The sequence below is a fragment of the Mus pahari genome, chromosome 1 (genome assembly GCF_900095145.1).
Source record: "Mus pahari chromosome 1, PAHARI_EIJ_v1.1, whole genome shotgun sequence".
Taxonomy (NCBI): domain Eukaryota; kingdom Metazoa; phylum Chordata; class Mammalia; order Rodentia; family Muridae; genus Mus; species Mus pahari.
Window position 1 is genome coordinate 171,738,924 of NC_034590.1, and position 18,557 is coordinate 171,757,480.

Genomic DNA, 18,557 nt, shown 5'->3' on the forward strand with positions numbered 1-18,557 from the left:
AATAATAATAATTAAAAAAATTAATTTAAAAAAAAAAAAAGAAACTCCTGCAACCAATGTTACAGCAGTAGAGAAAAGGACCTTGACTTCTAAGATGTATTTGTCTTCCTGCAGGATCATTTACAAACACTTGAGATGGTATATGCATGGATGGTGTCCTCTTATTGTCCCAAGACTTCAGGGAGCTCCAGGTAAACTAAAATACTAAGAAGATGCAAGGATTTGAGATTCTACTTACCCCAAAATCTATAAATAGAGGACCTATAAGTCACATCACAATAATGCTTCAAAGGATGAAAATGAATGCAATATTTTACCTAACCTACTCAGCACTGTGCAGAGTGACCCCCAGTTCAAAGCATTCCCCCCAGAGACATTGTGCAGGAAAAAAGGTATATCCAATATTCCCTGTATGGGCCCAAGATCCTAAGCTTGAGTGGGAGGAATGAGCTCTGTGCCCTTTGCCCTGCCACCAGCTTCTTTTTTCATCTTTACTGCTTTCCTCGAAGTCCTTAAGGGTCTAAGATGTTTCTTAAAACTAATCCATAACCCAACATCTCAGACAGGGTGTCATGTACAATCATACATGTTGCATACTGTATAACTTTGATAGAGTGAGGACATCACACACAAGCTGTATATTATGTTCAAACTGAACTGAGACCTAGCCCAGGTTCCTTGGGAGCCACTATCCGCTGGCCTTGCCTTAGGGCTCCTTCAGATGGCCATGACCATCCTGAGCAGACTCTACCCCAGATCCTGGGGGCCTACTGTTGATGTCGGGTTAGTGGGAAACCCACCACCATGCTTGAAGCTGCCCATCAATGAGTTCCACCTTCCCTCTGCAGGGTCATTATTCACATAGAACTTGATATTGGAACTTTTGCACTGAGTAAACCCAGTCCCTTTCCCAAGAGGAAATTTTTAGAGCTTGGCATTCCTGGAAGCTAGTGAAATTCTAATACTGTACCAAAACCATCTCTTCTTTCCTCTCATTAATTTATTTATTTACTTTACATCCCAGTCACAGCCCCTTCCCAGTCCCTCCCATTACTTCTTCCCCTTTTCTTCAGAAAAGAAGAACCCCACCTTGGGTACCACCCTGCCCTGGGGTATCAAGTCACAGCATGATTAAGCACATCCTCTCCCACTGAGGCCCAACCAGGCAGCCCAGCTAGGGGAAGGGGACCCAATGGCAGTCAACAGAGTCAGAAACAGCCCATGCTCCAATTCTTAGAGAACCCACATGAAGACTAAGCTGAACACCTGCCACAAATGTGTAGAGGGCCTAGGTCCAGCCCCTGCATGCTCTTTGGTTGGTGGTTCAGTCTCTAGAGCCCCCATGGGCCCAGGTTAGTTTACTATGTAGGTCTTCTTATGGTGTCCTTGACCCTTCCAGCTCACTCAATCCTGCTTCCGCTATTCCACAAGACTCCCCAAGCTCCGCCTGATGTTTGGCTATCGTTCTCTGCATCTGTTTCCATCTGCTGCTAGATGAAGAGTCTCAGAAGACAGTTATGCTAGGCTCCTGTCTACAAGCATAACAGATTATTATTAATAGTATCATGGGTTGACTCCCTCACATATGATGGGTATCTATATGGGCCAATCATTGGTTGGCCTTTCAATCCCTACTCTATCCCTGCACATCTTGTAGGTAGAACAAATTATGGGTCAAAGGTTTGTTTTGTGGGTAGGTTGATGTTCCCCATCTTCTAATGTTGGATCTCCCAACCATTAATTATTCAGAATTGCTGAGCCATCAAGAAGTTTTTAGCCATGTGGCTCATTAACAAGATGAAGGAATGAATCTTCTCACTCAGGAATTGAAAAGGCAAGCCAGCATTGAGTAACAGAACTGCCTGATAGTAGGTAGATCAAGAATGTCTGACTATCATTAATGAAGGATCACCTATGTGTTAGGAACCTTTAGAAATTCTTTGCATGCATGCTTCCTTAAACCTCACAACATTCTGGAGTTTGGCATTGTTACTGAACCCAATTTAAGGATAAGATAATAGGGTCAAAGGAGAAAGAAGGGGAGGAGATAGAGAAAAGAAGGGAAGAAGGAAAAGAGGAATAAACTAGAGAGAAAAGGGAAAGAAGGCAGAGAGGGGTGATGGGTGGAGGAAGAAGAGAGAAAGGAAAAAGAAGGGAGGAGAAAAGGAGTGAGGGAAGTGTTCATCACAATGACTGAGATTACAGGGCTAGGAAGCCAGGTTTGTCTGGACTCCTTTTGTGCTCCCAACACAGCTATGCCTTTGTTCCTCAGAGGCTCCCCCATCTACATGAACATTTGCCAGGAGCCAGGAACAGTACTGACAGCCTATCAGAGTCTGTCCACTAAGTGCAGAGTTGGGGACAGCCACAGGCATTGGACTTGCACAGGACTCAGGGTTCAGAGGGAACATGCAGCAAAGTGTGTGGTGGAAAGTTCTTCCATCTTGACTTTGGGTAAGTTTCTCCCAGGATCTGCTAGGATGAAGGAATGTCTGCTGTTCTGGGTAAGAGTGGGAGGACTGGCTCCAAGACATTGAAAAAGGACCCAATCCATGTTCAAAATGGAGTACTGACTGGAAAATTCCATTCACATAAAATTCTAGAAAATGCAAGCTAACTATTGAATGTCCATATTTGCCTAGGGTGAGAGAACAGAGAGGGCACAGGAAAATGTTAGGACTTTAGGGTAGTCAGTTTATTATCTTGGTGAGGTCATGATGACACAGGCACCAGCATATGTCAAAAACTATCAAATAGCATACTTCACATGCAGCTTTCCTATGAAGCTCTTGTGATGGGTAATCTGTTCAATTTGACAGGACCTAGAATCACTGTGGAAATAAACCTCTGGCCATGTATGTGAGGGAGTTTTTAGAGTAGGTTCATTGAGATGGGAAGACCCACCATTAATGTGGGCAGCATTCCATGGAACTGAATAGAAAGAAAGCAGGCTAGCCACCAGCATCCATCTCCCTCTGCTTCCTAGAATGGATACATGTGACCAGCTTGCCTCACACTCCTGTTACTATGCCATTACCACCACGATGGGCGGTACCCTCAAACTGTACACAAAAATAAACTCTCTTAAGCTGCTTTTTTGTGTATTTTATTACAGAACAAGAAAAGTGACTAATAAAGCTTTCATACTCCAGAAAGCTTTTAAAACTGAGTATGACAAAGTCTTGTATAGTAGAATCCACAGAGGGGAGGTGTGAGAAAACTGGAGGTACGGGAAGCCAAGGCTGGCCCTACAGACCCTGGCACCTGTCCTCTGGCTTATGGCCAGAATCTGTTCCTAGAAATTTTGAAGTACCACAAGTTGTATGACTTCAGCAATAGAAATATATCCTCTCCCTTCATCAGGCAGAAATTCCCAGCCAAGGTGTCCGTGAGCTAGGTTCCTTCTGAGACTATGAGAACCTACTGTAGACCTCATTTCGGGCTGCTGGTAGGTGCAGGAAATCTGTATGGTTCTTATCCTGTGGTGTTGAGAAGCAATACTCAATTTCTGCCTGTGTCTTTTCAATCCAGGATGGCCTTATCTCAATTGCTTCTACAATGACCCAATCTCCAGGTAAAGTTACATTGAGGTGCAAGCACTTAGGTCTGAACCTCAGAATGTGATGTTCCTCAGGATGAGCAACACAATTCAACTTTTAGGGTTTGGATCCTGACTACTCCTCCAAAGTTCACATGTTGAAGGCTTGGTCTCAAGCTGATGGCACTGCTGTGTGGCAATGGAACCTTTTAGAAGTGGCCACAAAAAAGACTACAGAACAGATTCTGCCCTGGAACTTCCAGAAGGAGCTTGCCCTGCTCAGACTTTGGCGTTAGCTCAGGAAGAACTATCTCAGACTCCTATCATATGGAATTGATAAATTATGCATTTGATTTCTTTCAGCCACTCAATTTGTGATAGTTTGTGTTATAAGAGAACAAGGTGAGAAAAGGTTAGGTACATACTTTGTTTCTCAGAGGGTGTGGGCTAAGATAAGATTTCAGGACATGGGAAAAATATAGGTTTCCTAACAGAAGTTCTGGACATCACTCATTAGTAACTCCAGGTTCCTCCAACATGCTAACTTCCTCCAGAGACCATGATGCATAGAACACAGAGTTCTTCAAGAAGAAATTGGGGGCCAGAGCGAGTGGGGTCCAGAGCAAGTGGGGCCAGAGAGAGCAGAGATCCTGAGTTCAATTCCCAGCAACCACATGATGATTCACAACCATCTATACAGCTACAGTGTACTCATATATATTAAATAAATAAATAGATGGATAGATAGATAGATAGAGGAGGAGGAGGAACTTGGACATGTAATGGTGCATGCCTTGAATCCAGGCTACACAGAGAAACACTGATTCAAAACAAGAGACAAGGAGGAGGAAAAGGAGGAAGAGCAGGAGCAGGAGGAGCAGGGGGAAGAGGAACCTGGAAGCCCCTGGGCCCAGAGCTATGGCTATAGGTCTTGCACTGGAACACACACGAGGGATTCAATATTGGCTATGACTCTGTACTGTCAGAGCCAGCAGGCACCTCACTTCATGGCTGACTTATGGTAATGCTAATGAAAACATGAAGATATAAGACTTTTCTAGGGTTCCAGGAAGCCAGAGGCTGGAGCCAGGATGGGAACCAAGTGTCCAGGTACCCAGATCAGAAACTAGGGGCCAGGCTGGCAAACACTGTAGATTTTGAAGGTGGTCTTGGCTTTGCAATTACAAGCTTCCCTATCACTGACAAAATACCATACAGAAGTGACTGAAGGGAAGAGATGTGTGTCTTGACTCATGTTTAAGGTCCATTTTGGCAGAGAAAGCAGGGTATCTGGAGTGGTTCCACCCATGGTTGCAGGAGCCTATGGGTATGGGACAGCATCTTGCTTCACAGTGAATCAGGAAACAGAGAGAGGGACCAGAAACAGAATAGAACTAGAATACTCAAGGCTTGCCCCAAGGGGACAAAGTCTACTATCTAGGCCCCTTATTCCAAAGGTTCTACTGTATCTCAGAACAGTGCTTCCAAATGGGGGCCAAGTAATCAAACACATGAACCTCTCAGAAATATTTCTTATTTAGCCAATGATCTCATATAACAGACCACAAAGGAACTGTCCCATCATGTACTCACACCTTGTAGAGGCCTAGCTCATAGATTCAATCCTACTGGCACCAAACTACTGGACAGTTCACCCCAAGAAAATGAACCTGGCCCCCAACAGTGAAGCAATGGCTAACCCTGCCAACTGAGCTCTACCTTTGTTTCCAGGGTAGACTTGAGAAGCTCATCCTACACAAAGATTTCTTTTCACACTCCAGTCATAAGGGAATACCAGGTCCAAAAGGGGTCCTAGCTACCCAACTAATTTTTTTCTTTTTTTCATAGACAGAGTCCACAGGATAAGGGCTCTATGCTACAGATAAAGGGGAAAAGGCAGTTTCACACAGAGTCTAAGACTCAGATTCCTGGTTAGAAGCTCTTTCGGGTCTCAGAAAGCTCACCTTTCCAAATGCATCCATCAGTAGAATTCTTCCTCTTTAGTAGATTGATATGACTCCATGCCCTGTGTCAGTTGGAAAAAACACAAAGACAATCACACAATGAGTCAGCTGTTGGCCACTACATTATTCAATGTGAGTTTACCAAAATGTTAAAGGTTTTAAATGGAGCCTCATTTCTAGCACCAGGGAGACCAAAGAGTAACAGGAATAAATCCAGGAGAATTAGTCCAGTCACTCTTTCATGCAAAGACCCTGGAGCACACAAAGCATTACTTAAGACTGTTTCCTTCCTTCTAAACACCAAGGATGTTTTCCTCACTTTAAATGCCCTAGGATTATGCACCAAGAAATGCCATGTTTATGTCCAACCAAAATCAAATGCCTCCATCTAGGTATTCCAGAAAGATAGTCTATAAAACATATTTCAACAGCGATTGTGAATAGACACTCACACAGCAACAAGTGTGTATTATATCCCCAAGCTTACCACTCAGCAGCAACTATGAAACTGTCACATTTCTGAGCTGAATGGAAACCAAGATGGTTTTTTTTACAAGTTTGTTCTAGGTTGGGGGTATAACTCAGTTGTTAGAGTGCTTGTCTAGAATGCATAGCTGTTTCCAGAACTCTCCCTGGAGAGACATTTACAAACATCTATCTCCTCCTTATATGAGAGTTCAAAACCAAAGGATGATTTCACCAAAGTTCAACTCAGAGAATCAATGTGTGTATGAGCTTGCTTACAAAATATAAGTGAAGGTTGCTTACAGAAGTATGAAAGATAGAAAATCAGAAGCTCAGGAACATCCTTAGCTATATAGTGAGTCTGAGGTCAGTCTAGGCTACCTGCCTCAAAACAAAGCAGTTTGACCAATGAGCATTCAAATGAATCTCTCTTCTCTTACCGGCCTACTTATGTGGACTATTCCAAAAGGCTGCTTTGTTCATAGAAAAATCTGTGCCTCTTGAAGATACATTACACCTGAGAACTTGACTTTGAATTTGCTCATGAGCCTGTCCCTAAGTTTAAAGTAACCTATCACATGTCCAAACAACATGATAAAATAAGATTTTCCTAAAACAATCATTAGCATGCCCCCACCCCCAGAATCCTTTCTAATAAAATCATTATAAAAAGCTTGGATGTGGTTTGAATTTGAAATGCCCCCTGGCATTATGTGTTGAACCCTGGGTAGATGGCACTACATTAGGAAGTTCTGGAAGCTTTAGGAAGTAGAGCCTGGCTGGAAGAAATGGTTCATTGGGAGAAAATCCTTGGGGACTATCCTTGGCTAGTTCTCTGGATCTCTGATTCTTGTCTACCTATCATCTTGCTCCCCTACCTATGATGATATTATACCCAAGTACATCAGGCTGAATGTGAGCCAAAATGAACCCTTCCTCCTTCAAGTTACTTCTGTTATTATTTTGTCACCATTACAAGGAAAATAACTAATTCTCTCTCTCTCTCTCTCTCTCTCTCTCTCTCTCTCTCTCTCTCTCTCTCTCTNTCTCTCTCTCTCTCTCTCTCTCTCTCTCTCTCTCTCTCTCTCTCTCTCTCTGTGTGTGTGTGTGTGTGTGTGTGTGTGTGTGTGTGTGTGCATGTACATGTACACATGAGCACACATGTAGGTGAATGCATGTGTGTGCACATGCACTATGAACTGAATCAAAGGCTTCATATGTGCTGAGCATGTTTTCTTAACACTGAGCTATAGCCTCAGGCCCACAATGGAATAAACATACCAGAACAAAAAGAATGAGAAACAGCTGGAACATTTTGGAAGCTGGAGTTACAAGAGCTCCTGGAAGGAAGCTGTGTCTGCAGAGACTGATTGACTAGTTAGAACTACAGAACTGTGGAGAGACTGGAAGGTTGTAGGTCCATTAGCTAATTACCTTATCTTGGGCTAATTCTAGCCCTCCAGAACAGCCATTCCTTGTCCACCTCTGTAAAGAAACTAACACCATGTGACTAATTAAAAAAAAAAAACTGTTGAAATATAGTAACTTAGCAGCCCATTAGCTTGCATCAACCATTAGCTAAAAATGTCCTCAGACAGCATCTTTGGCCTACAAAAATGTCTCCCCATCTCACTATAACTGCCACTCAATGTACCCACCAATGTTCTTAAACCCTCCTTGATTCATGACTTTCTTTGTTATGCAAAACTACACAATTTCATGGGTCTGTTCTCATGTTGGGACGTGGAATTTGGGGTAACCTAATTCTGTGTGTCCCAGGCCAAGGTCACTCAAACTGGGTCGAGAATAAACTACCTCTTATTTTCTTTAGGATGAGAGGTATGGATTTTACATGGATACCAGTGACTAATGAACCAAGGGGACTATGGAAGGAAGCTGAGACACAACCATATTCACACTCAGGAATTCCTGAAGATGGAGAGGTCATCCCACCAGAGTTTCATGATAGAGGAAAGAAAATGGAGCTAAACACAGAGGAACTGCTACAAATCCACATAGAAGCACACAGAACCAAGTTATCCCTTATGCCTTTCAGTCGGCCAGGCACTGTTCCTCAAGAGAAACGCAAGCAGCCAAACTCTGCAAAGGGGCATGCTGATGACCTATGAGTAGAAAGGAATTGTATGGGAGGCAGGAAATTCAATTAAAGTTTACACACTGCATATGGAAACTACAGGCTCCCTGGCCCCCACTCCTATCAGACTCTCATGATTTGAGCAAAAACCAAAGCCAGACAGTGGGAAATCCTTCACAGAGCAGCCTGAACAACTCAAGAGAACAGAGCTAGGAGTGCCAATGTATCTGCTATGTGTCCTCTAAGAAGAAATCTTAGACATGGAAATGCCTTTGGGAAAAATTTCATTTATAACCAACACCTGTCAAAGAAAATGCAACTTCCTACTTTATCTACATTACTTTCCATACTTTCCCACGCACATAGAATTACAAATCTCCAGAACTTTCTTCTGTCTCACTGCTAATGACTGTTTCTCAACATACAGGAACTAAGTCACCCTAGAACTGGGTTCAATCTGCAATTAGAACTACCTGGAGTCCTTTCTAAACTGCTAATCTCAGACCCCCTCCCCTGAGATTCTGATTTCATTAGATGAAGAATTGGCCAGACCTAAGTGCTACCTCCCCAGTCCTGCTGCCACCAGGAAAAGCTCCAGGTCACTCTACTGTGTAGCAAAAGTTGGAAAACCTTGCTTTTGGGTGAAACCTACGATTGACAGTCCCACTTTAGCTCATGCCTCCCTACTAGCCTTTTAGGAGATAAATCAAATAAGAATGGACAGGGCAAGAGTGTCCAATACCTAAGAGACACTTTGAACATGAAAGACAGACCAAAACAATCGATATAAGGGAATGAAAAGTAGAAGGGTGAGAGTAAACGTTATGAATTTCTCACTGTGAGCCAGCAGACTGATCACTTCGGGGCTCCTTGAAGCAGGGGGTCAGGGAGCACCCAAGAACCAGCATCCTCATTGATGTTACAGATTATTGCACCATAACCCCAGCTGCAAAACTAAACCACGGGCCACTGCCCTTTCCCTTCTCTCTTCCTCTTCTCTCTTGACATCACTGCATTTCTCCCTCCACTTCACCTCTTCCTGACTTTTCCCTAGCTTTGCCCTCAAGCATTATCAGTCCTGCTGGCAACATCTCTAATTCCTAGGGTCCTAGGGAAGGGGCCCATACCATTTAGAGATATAGAACACTAAATCTTGCAAGTCTGGTCTGGGTTCACACATCCCCTTCTGAACAACCATGCAATGACTTCCATTAACATGAACAAAGGCTCCCACATTCACTTTCCTCTGCAATAATGAAGTCCTCAGTCTGTAATTGCAGCCTAGCAACCCTAGCTCCTGAGGGTAACTCTGGCTGATCCATCTTCTTTCTCATCTTCCTCCTTCTTGGCTGTCAGCTCCCTTCTGGGTACCCATCCTCTCCAGTACTTCCATTTCAGATGAATCCATCATGGAAGTCTTCTTTGTCTTCTCCTCCTCTGGATATTTAGACAGGATCTTGTATCCTTCAGGTTGGCCTCAAACTTATTATGAAGTGGAAATTTACCCTGACTATCTTCTTGGTCCTAGGATTACAGACATGTGCCACTAGAGCCTGTTTATGTGATGCTGGGGGTGGAACCCAGGGTCTCAGACATTTTATCAACTGAACTACTTCCTCAGGCCCTAAACATCTATCTTTAAACAATATTTTTTCCTTTCTAAACATAAAACCTGAGAAGCAAAATAAATGTTTCCAGGAAGCAAGGTGGAAGAATATCTTTTTGACCTTGGGTTAAGCAAAGGTTTCATGTTGGCGGCACTGAAGAGCAGGGAGACTTTGTACTTTCTTCCATTTCAGCTTGCAACAGCATTTGGAAAAAAGGATCTCAAGCCAGAGAAAGGAGAATCCCTGACCTTGTCAATACCACCGGAGGCTGAAGATCTGAGTGATGAACACCAGGGGGCACCCTTCAGTCAGTTAGCCCTAGCCTGCATCTCCTTCTACCCTGTAGCAGCATCTTCTGACAGCAGGGCCCAAATACCTGGAAAGGTTAGCAAAGATGTGGAAAGGTCAGAGGCACTGCACTGCCTGTCTGGTTGTCCTGGTATTCACAGGCCTCTGTTAGCACTAGCATCTCCACCTGCTATAAAGAGGCCCCACCTCTAACTACGGATGATCCAAGTGAGGTACAGGTAATGTGCCTCACTTGAGGCCTCCCAGTAAGTCACCCCAGCTCTTAGGCCTACAGTACTGCTCTTTCAATGAGTAGTTCTTTTTATCTCAGCTCAAATGGCTGCAGGAGCATCAAAGACTGTTGCAAGGGTTAACAACAGTGTGCTCATCCAGCTGCAAACTAAGCCACAGGCCACTGCCCTTTCCCCTCCTCTCTTCCTCTTCTCTCTTGACATCGCTGCATTTCTCCCTCCACTTCACATCTTCCTGACTTTTTCCCTAGCTTTGCCCTCAAGCATTACCTGTCCTGCTCGACCAAAAGTGGCAACATCTCTAATTCCTAGGGTCTAGAAATTAGCAAAGCACAGACTACCATGTGGAACCCTGGCTAACATGGTGTCTGTGTGTGGTGGTGGCAGGGGTGGGATGTGGATGTACAAGTGTAGAAGCTGGTATCACTTCCCTATGTTACTTTGAAGGTATGTGGCTCTCTTGGGAACCTCAGAAACTTCATAGCTCCTACTAAAACAGGGCACACTGTAAGCTTGTGCCATGGTTCCTATTTGGTGTCTGGAAGGGGAAAGAGGAAACACAGGCCAAAGAGTTGATCTAGAGGTGTTGTTTTTTTCCTGGATGCCCAGTGTGGGTTCACCCACTGATGTATCTAGATGATTCAGCTTTCTTATGTCTTATTGGAAATAAGGGCTTTTCTCAGAATCTAAGTCTTGGCAAAGAACAAGCTAAACACAGGATGGCAGTTCTGCTGTCCCTGCCCCAAAGAGTTTCTAAGCCAGGATTGTAAGCTGTCATGGGAATGGCTACCTAGCTCAAGAATATGCCTGCAGAACTTAGGTTCTGAATTCCATGACTGGGAACATCTGCAAAGGACAAAAGCCCTGATCCAGTCAGCATTGCCACAAAGCATCCAAACTCTAGAGCATTATTTCCTTGCTCTGAGATTCAGTTATGCCCCAGAGAAGAAGGGGACGGTGAGCTAGAGATACTGTTCAATGAGTAAGAGCACTTGCTGTACAAGCCTGATGATCTGAACTTGATACCCGGAACTCACAGTGGGAAAAGATAACCGAATCTTGAAAGATCCCCTAAGATGCTCGCTGATCATCACACCACACACACACACACACACACACACACACACACAAACACAAGTATAAGATTAAATTTTCAAAAGAGAGATATCAGGGCTGGGGTGATGGTTCAGCAAGCAAGAGCACTTACTGCTCTTACAGAGGACCCAAGTTCAGTTCCCAGCACCAGTAAGGAATCTAAGAACCATCTGTAACTCTAATCTGATGCCCTCTCTTGGACTGCATGTGGGTGGAACACAGACACACATGCATACAAAAACACCCAAACACATAAAAATGAATAGTTTTAAAGAAGGTGACATTCCAGGTGTGGTGGCACACCACACCTTCAATTCCAGCACTTGGGAGGCAGATATCTCTGAGTTCAAGGCCAGCCTGGTCTATGCTGGGAGTTCCAGGACAGCCAGGACTACACAGAGAAATCCTACCTCAAAAAAAAAGAATAGTAATACAAATTATTCATGAGTCAAATAGGACAATGCTAAGAAGTTGGGCTAGGTTTATGGCAATAACTGAGCTATTGCTCAGAATGTGTGAACCACAAAGACACATGCTGCACTGTTCACAATAACTAGGAAATGGAAGCAGTCAACTGTCTATCAACAGAGGAATTGATCATGAAAATGTGGTACATGTACACAATGGGAAATTGGCAGCAAAGAAGGAAATCATGACATTTGGAGGAAAATAGATGAAACTGTTTGATTTCTGCTCAAGCAGCCTTTTCACTGGATGAAAGAAACTTCCTCAAGTGGCAAGTCCCATCCCTAACGCTCCATCAGATAGTCTAAATTCCACATGGGAGTGCCCCCAGCTGACTTAGCTGACATCTTCTGAGAGATCTTAATCTGCCTAGTCATGGCTCACACAAGTATCTCCCTCCTCAGACCCTCAAGTCATCAGAGCTAATCCTAGGCTAGGGTTCCTCACTCTTATTGATAATGACATGTGAATCCAGACTAAGAGGGGCTGGGTAGCTAGAAGCCAGGGCAGAGACAACTAGAGGTAGCCCTGGTAGAGGTGACAGGGTGTCTCATATCTGAGAAGAGAGTCTGGAAGTTCAGTGAGACTCTTAAATATCTCACAGCACCTTCTCCGTCCCTACAACACAGCTTTAGTCCTCTCCTTCTCATTCCCTGAAAACCGACCTGAAGATTCTAAAATTCACCTGAAGCAAAGAAGGGCTTTATTCCATTTTTCACACACAGAAAGAGAGACCCAGGAAGGCCACATGACTCTGTAGACCCCAGCAGCCCTGGCCAAAGCTCTCCACTATACCATGCTGACATCACCCAGCAAGTGACAGGCTGTCAGTTCCAGGAGGATTAAGGGGGCTCTTGCTCAACAGCAGAAAGTTTTACATGAAAGGCTCCTGTCCACCCTTGAGTCTGTCTCTTTAGCTTTGGGTGCTGGAAGTGCCAAGAGATCAGGCCTGCAGCAGCCCAGCCACAGCTCCAAAACTCTCTTTACAAGAAGCCAAAAAAGAAACAGCATGATTGTATCCATATTCTTGGCTTATAGCTGCCTATTTCCAAGCACCCTGGCTCTATTTGGGAACTTGCATACTATTATAGGATGAAATATGTTACACCAAATTTCTTATGTTAAAGTCCTGATCCCCTACTCTCCAAAATGTAACTTTATTCAGAAACAGAACCTTTAAAGAGGGATTATAGTTTAATAAGGTTGTAGAGGTAGGGTCTAATACAATATAACTGGAGTTCTTATAAAATGAATTTGGGGAGTATTATGGGAAATTGACAGACTAGGAAGCAACAGTAGTCTGTCTTCTCCACCTAGAGAATCTTGCACTCAAAATCTGCCTGATCTGACTATTTAGGATCTGTGGCCATTTCTAAGGGTAATTACAGTTGATATAAATCACTCTTCGCTCTCAGTGCAGTAGTTGCTGCCTACCTGGCAGGGACCCTAGCAAGGTGGCAGGCCGTTGTTCACTTATTTCGGGAGTAGCCTGCATGTAGTTTTTGGGAATCAGCATAGGCAAATATGAGTCAACCTTCAAGTTTCAGGGATCTGTGCTCTGATTCTGGGAGACGTCTCCTGGTCACAGAGCTACAGATGAAGGAGCAGACAGCCATTGTCTACTACAAGCTTCTCCTCTGACAAGCCTCTCACCCTAAGAGTGACTTCCAGGGGACTTAAAGGGACAACATTTTTGCTTCATTTTTCTCTGTTTCAACTCCGTTACCCATACACTAGAGACTATAACATTCAAAAACAAATGTCTGAAGAAACTTAGAAAGCAACCCCACATGCTCAAGAAAAGGTAGAACACAGAAAAGCTCTTGGAAGTCTTTGTGTTTCTAACGCAAGCTAACCCTTGGAATCTAAATATCAATAAAAAATAAAGTATAAATTATGGTGAAGAGCAAGCCCTGGGAAAGGGGAGAGCTTGATTTCCAGAGTAATTATATTATTACATTAAAGAGTTTGGGGGCTAGAAAGGTGGCTCAGAAGTTAAGAGCACTTGCTGCTCTTGCAGAGGTCCTGGATTCAGCTCCCAGCAACCCACAGGACTGCTTACGGCCATCTGTAATTACATTTCCAAAGATCTGACACACTCTGCTGGCATCCATAAACACTGCACACATGAGACACATACATGCATGCAATAAAAAAAACACTTATATACATACTATGGAAATAAACTTCTACAATTATTTTTAAAGAGTTCAATTTTCAGGGGAAAAGTTACCAACCGAGTGCAGTGGCTGGTTTAGATAGGATCAAGCTGAGTTCGAGGTCAGTCTGGGCTACGGAGTAAGTTTTCCCTTTTCTCGTTTTTCTCTTTTAGGGTCTATAAATTAAAGTCAGGGACCTATATTTTATTTTCTGCATAGTGAAGGAAAATAATAGGCTTTAAGCAGTTATTAGATAATGTTTGTGGGTTTGTAATATATAAAGATAAAATTCATATTTTTAGTAAAGTGATACGTGTATTTTTATTGTTTATGAATTTCATACACACATAGCATGCATTTTAGTCAAATTCATCTCCCATTTCCTCCCCTCCAGTGTTTCTCCTATCCTTCCTCTCTACTATTCCTCCCCAATTTCGAGTGCTGGTTTCTTAGCACCCCGAGTCCCTTGGTATGGTGGGTGTGGATTACCTCTCAAGGGTATATCCTTGAAGAAAACTGGCTCTCCTTCTCCCAGCAGCCCTAAATTGACAATTGCTCCTCATCATGGAAGAAGGGCACAGGACTTCATAAGTCTGGCCCCTCTCCATCCTGAGATTCTGGCTGACTTGATCTTGGGCAGTTCTTGTATATGCAATCATAGCTGCTTTGAGTTTGTGTATGCATGAGCCCTGTCATGTTCATCAAATTCTGTTTTACTACAGATGTTCACACATTATCTCTGGCTCTTATAACCTTTCTGTCCCCTCCTCCATGACGATCCCTGTGCCTTGGGGTGAGGAATGATATAATGTTCTATTCAGAGCTGAGCAGTCCACATTCCCTTATTCTCTGCATGTTGACCACTTCTGCTCTGAGTTAATCACCTTCTACTATAGAAAGAAGCCACTCTGATGAGAGTTGAGATGTTCTGATCTGACTGCTGAGGGAGCTGTGTGGACCAGGAAGTGTAGCGCTGTCTCTAATATATTTTTATCATATTCACCCCCCTACCTCCCTCTCTTATCAAGATAGAATTTTATGAAAGGGAAGGACAGAGTTGGAAAAGAGCAGAGCTTTCTTGTATGAATAAGGAAGGCTGATATAAATTAAATGGAGAATATGATAACTTTAGAGTGTTAAATATAATTCCCACAGTAATCACAAGGGTCCTAGAATATACCCAAAGGGGATGAGAAAGGAACTCAAACATTTTATTACCAAAAGAATCAAGTAAATACAATTACAATAAAATAGGAAATCATGAACAACAACAACAACAAAAATCAACCAAGAGGCATACAGAAAATGAGTGGCAAATTACATATATAAAAAAGTCCTTCCATGGCTTTAAAACATTGCTTCATTTTTTAAATTATTTTTATTTTTTTAATGGGCTTACAAAGCAACAGGCTTCCCTATTACATTTAAAAATACTTTTCACGGGCTGGTGAGATGGCTCAGTGGGTAAGAGCACCCGACTGCTCTTCCAAAGGTGCAGAGTTCAAATCCCAGCAACCACATGGTGGTTCACAACCATCCTTAACAAGATCTGATCTCCTCTTCTGGAGTGTCTGAAGACAGCTACAGTGTACTTACATATAATAAATAAATAAATCTTTTAAAAAAATACTTTTCACAGTTAATTCTCTCCTCTACTTTGTCCCCTAATTTCCATGCCACACATTTTCTTCTGTGCACTCTTTTGCCTCCAATTTCTTCACTTTGATAGCAAACATGCCCTCATTGTCTTCTCTGTTCCTTTCCTTAAAGCCTCTTTGTTTCATCTCTCACTAGCCCCTTCTCAGTTTTTGAGACCTCAGCCACATTTACTCCTTCCTGGATAGTCATATTTAACAAGTAGAAACTAGGATCCCACATATGAAAGAGAACATTCAGGTTTTTTTTTCCAGTTCGAGCTATTTGCCTGCACATTTCATGAATTCACTTTTCCTTACTGCTAAATAAAGTTCCAAGTGTATATGTATATTTTCGCTATCCATTAATCTCTTGATGGACATCTACACTGATTCCATTTACTACTTATTGTGGGGGAAAAAGCAGCCATAAACATGGTGTGCAAGTGTCTCTGGGAGGATGCACTGTCCTGTGGGTATAGGGTTCCTCTTCCCCTACACCCTCACCAATGTTTATGGTCGTCTGTTTTCCTGATGTTTGTCATTCAAAGTTGTTTTGACTTGCATGGCTCTGGTGACCAGGTCATGCTTCTGTTGCCATTGGGATCTCTCCTAAGAACTGTCTGTTTTGTGCATTGGTCTACTTCTTGGTCGGGGTGTTTGGCTTGTCTGTCTGTTTTGCTGTTTCATTTTTGCCATTCCCGATGCATTCTAGATCATAACTTCTTGTCTAAAGTACACCGGGCAAAGATTTCCTCCCTTCCTGGAACCTGACTGTTCATTCTTTTGATAGTTTTATTTGATATGAAGCTTTTTCATTTCATGTAATCCTATTTGCCAGTTCTTGAAGCTGTTTCTTATGCTGTTAGCGTTCTATTTAGAAATTTCTTTTCTATACCTACGTCCTAAAGTATTTACCCTGTGTTTTACTTTAACAGCTTTAGTATTTCCTACTTTTTATGTTAAGCTGTTTCATCAGTTTGAATTAGTTTTTATGTGGAATGAGAGATGGGGATCTAACTTTATTCTTCTGCCGAGATATTTTGTTTTTCCAGCATCATTTACTTAAAATGTCCTTTTTCCAGTGCATAATTTTTACATTTGTTAAAATTCAACTATTCATACCTATGTGGGTTTATCTCTGGGTTCTGGGTCTTCTATAATGCTCTATTGGTCTGCATGTCTTGACCAAGACAGCTCAGTCAGTCAACAGGTTCTCAAGGAGTAAGGATTGAAAAGAAAAAGACAATTAGACAACATTATAACATGACCAAGCCAGTTCTGAAGCTGAAGCAGGTTTATTTCTCTCAGGTCTGCTTTTATATCCTTCTAAGTATATATAAAGAATATGGTTAGTCCTAAGACATAAACAGAGTACTTAAGAAACAAATAAAGCATAAACAAAGGTCTCATGATTACTGTATTCAGGGTCCTGACAAGACCCACCAAGATTCAAAGAACACATTCCTCAGTTCATCTTTTTTGGTTTGTTTGTTTTGTTTTGTTTTGTTTTTCGAGACAGGGTTTCTCTGTATAGCCCTGGCTATCCTGGAACTCACTTTGTACACCAGGCTGGCCTCGAACTCAGAAATCTGCCTGCCTCTGCCTCCCGAGTGCTGGGATTAAAGGCGTGTGCCACCACGCCCGGCACAGTTGTATTCATCTTGAGCCTACCTCCTAGTGCTAGCCCAATGTCAAATTCCTGCCTGAGCTTACTTCTGTGTCCTAGCCCAATGGCATACTCTTGCCAAATGTCTAGAATCAACCCCAAGAGCTCTCTACAAGGTCTGCTTTTGTGCCAATATGGTAGTATCTTTGTCACAATAGCCTTGTGGTGTAGTTTGAAGTTGGATAATTTAATGCCACTGTGATGTGAGTTTTGTTGTTGTTAGACTCGCTTTGTCTATTCATGGTCTTTTGTATCTTCACATAGATTTTATGATTGTTTTCTCTATCTAATTCTGTGAGAAATGTCACTGCAATTTTGATGGAAATTTCATTAAGTGTGTAGATTGCTTTTGGTTGTATAGCATCTTTACAATATTAATTCTCAAGGCCTAACAGATATACATTCTATTCAGCAAGAACAAACACTCATGTTTTTCTCAAGTGTGCATGGGATATTTTCCAGGATAGAACATATTAGGGTACAGATTAAATTTCAATAGATTTTTTTAAAAAATATATAGCTATTGCAAAACAGTGATGTTTAAATTTATAATACAACTAAAGTAAGAAAATCTCCATATTTGTAGAAATTAAACAACATTGTTTTTAATCCTGAGGATAGACCTAGGCCCTCAAGAATGACAGACAAAAACTTCATTCCACTAAACTATATCCCAGTTCTAAATAACATACTCTTAACAAGTGGACCAAAGAACTCACAAGGGATGTTAGAAAATGCTTAGAGAAAAATGGAGAAAAAATAAAAAGGAAGTAAAGAGGAGGGGGGGGGGAGATCTAACCAATGACCTAACTTCATAAACTCAAGGAATAAAAAGAAGAGCAAACCTAATACTAGCAGAAGGAAGAAAATAATGATTAAGGCAGAGAAAAATAGGTCAGAAAAATTTTAAATAGGAAAAAAATCAATGAAAACAAAGGTCATTCTTCGAAAAGATCAATAAAATTGATAAGCTTAAAGTGGGAAGGCCAAAAAAAAAAAAGGAGGAAAAGGGCATCTTTTTAGAAGAGAGAAGCCTCTTGATGAAGGTCTTATCAGTGATTTCATGGATGGAACAAAAGCACAAGAAACAACAAACTGAAAAACTGACTTGTGAAAATTAAAAATGTCTGTGCATGGGCTTACGCAAAGACTCAGTGAGTAAAAGCATTTGCTGCACAAGCATAAGGACCTGAGTTCAGATCCCCTGAACCCATGTAAAACAACTAGTCATGGCTGCACACACCTGTAACCCTAGCACAGAGAGTGGGTGAAAACAGAGAGGCAGGATGATGACTAGGCTTGCTGGTTGGCTGAGCTGGCCAACAAG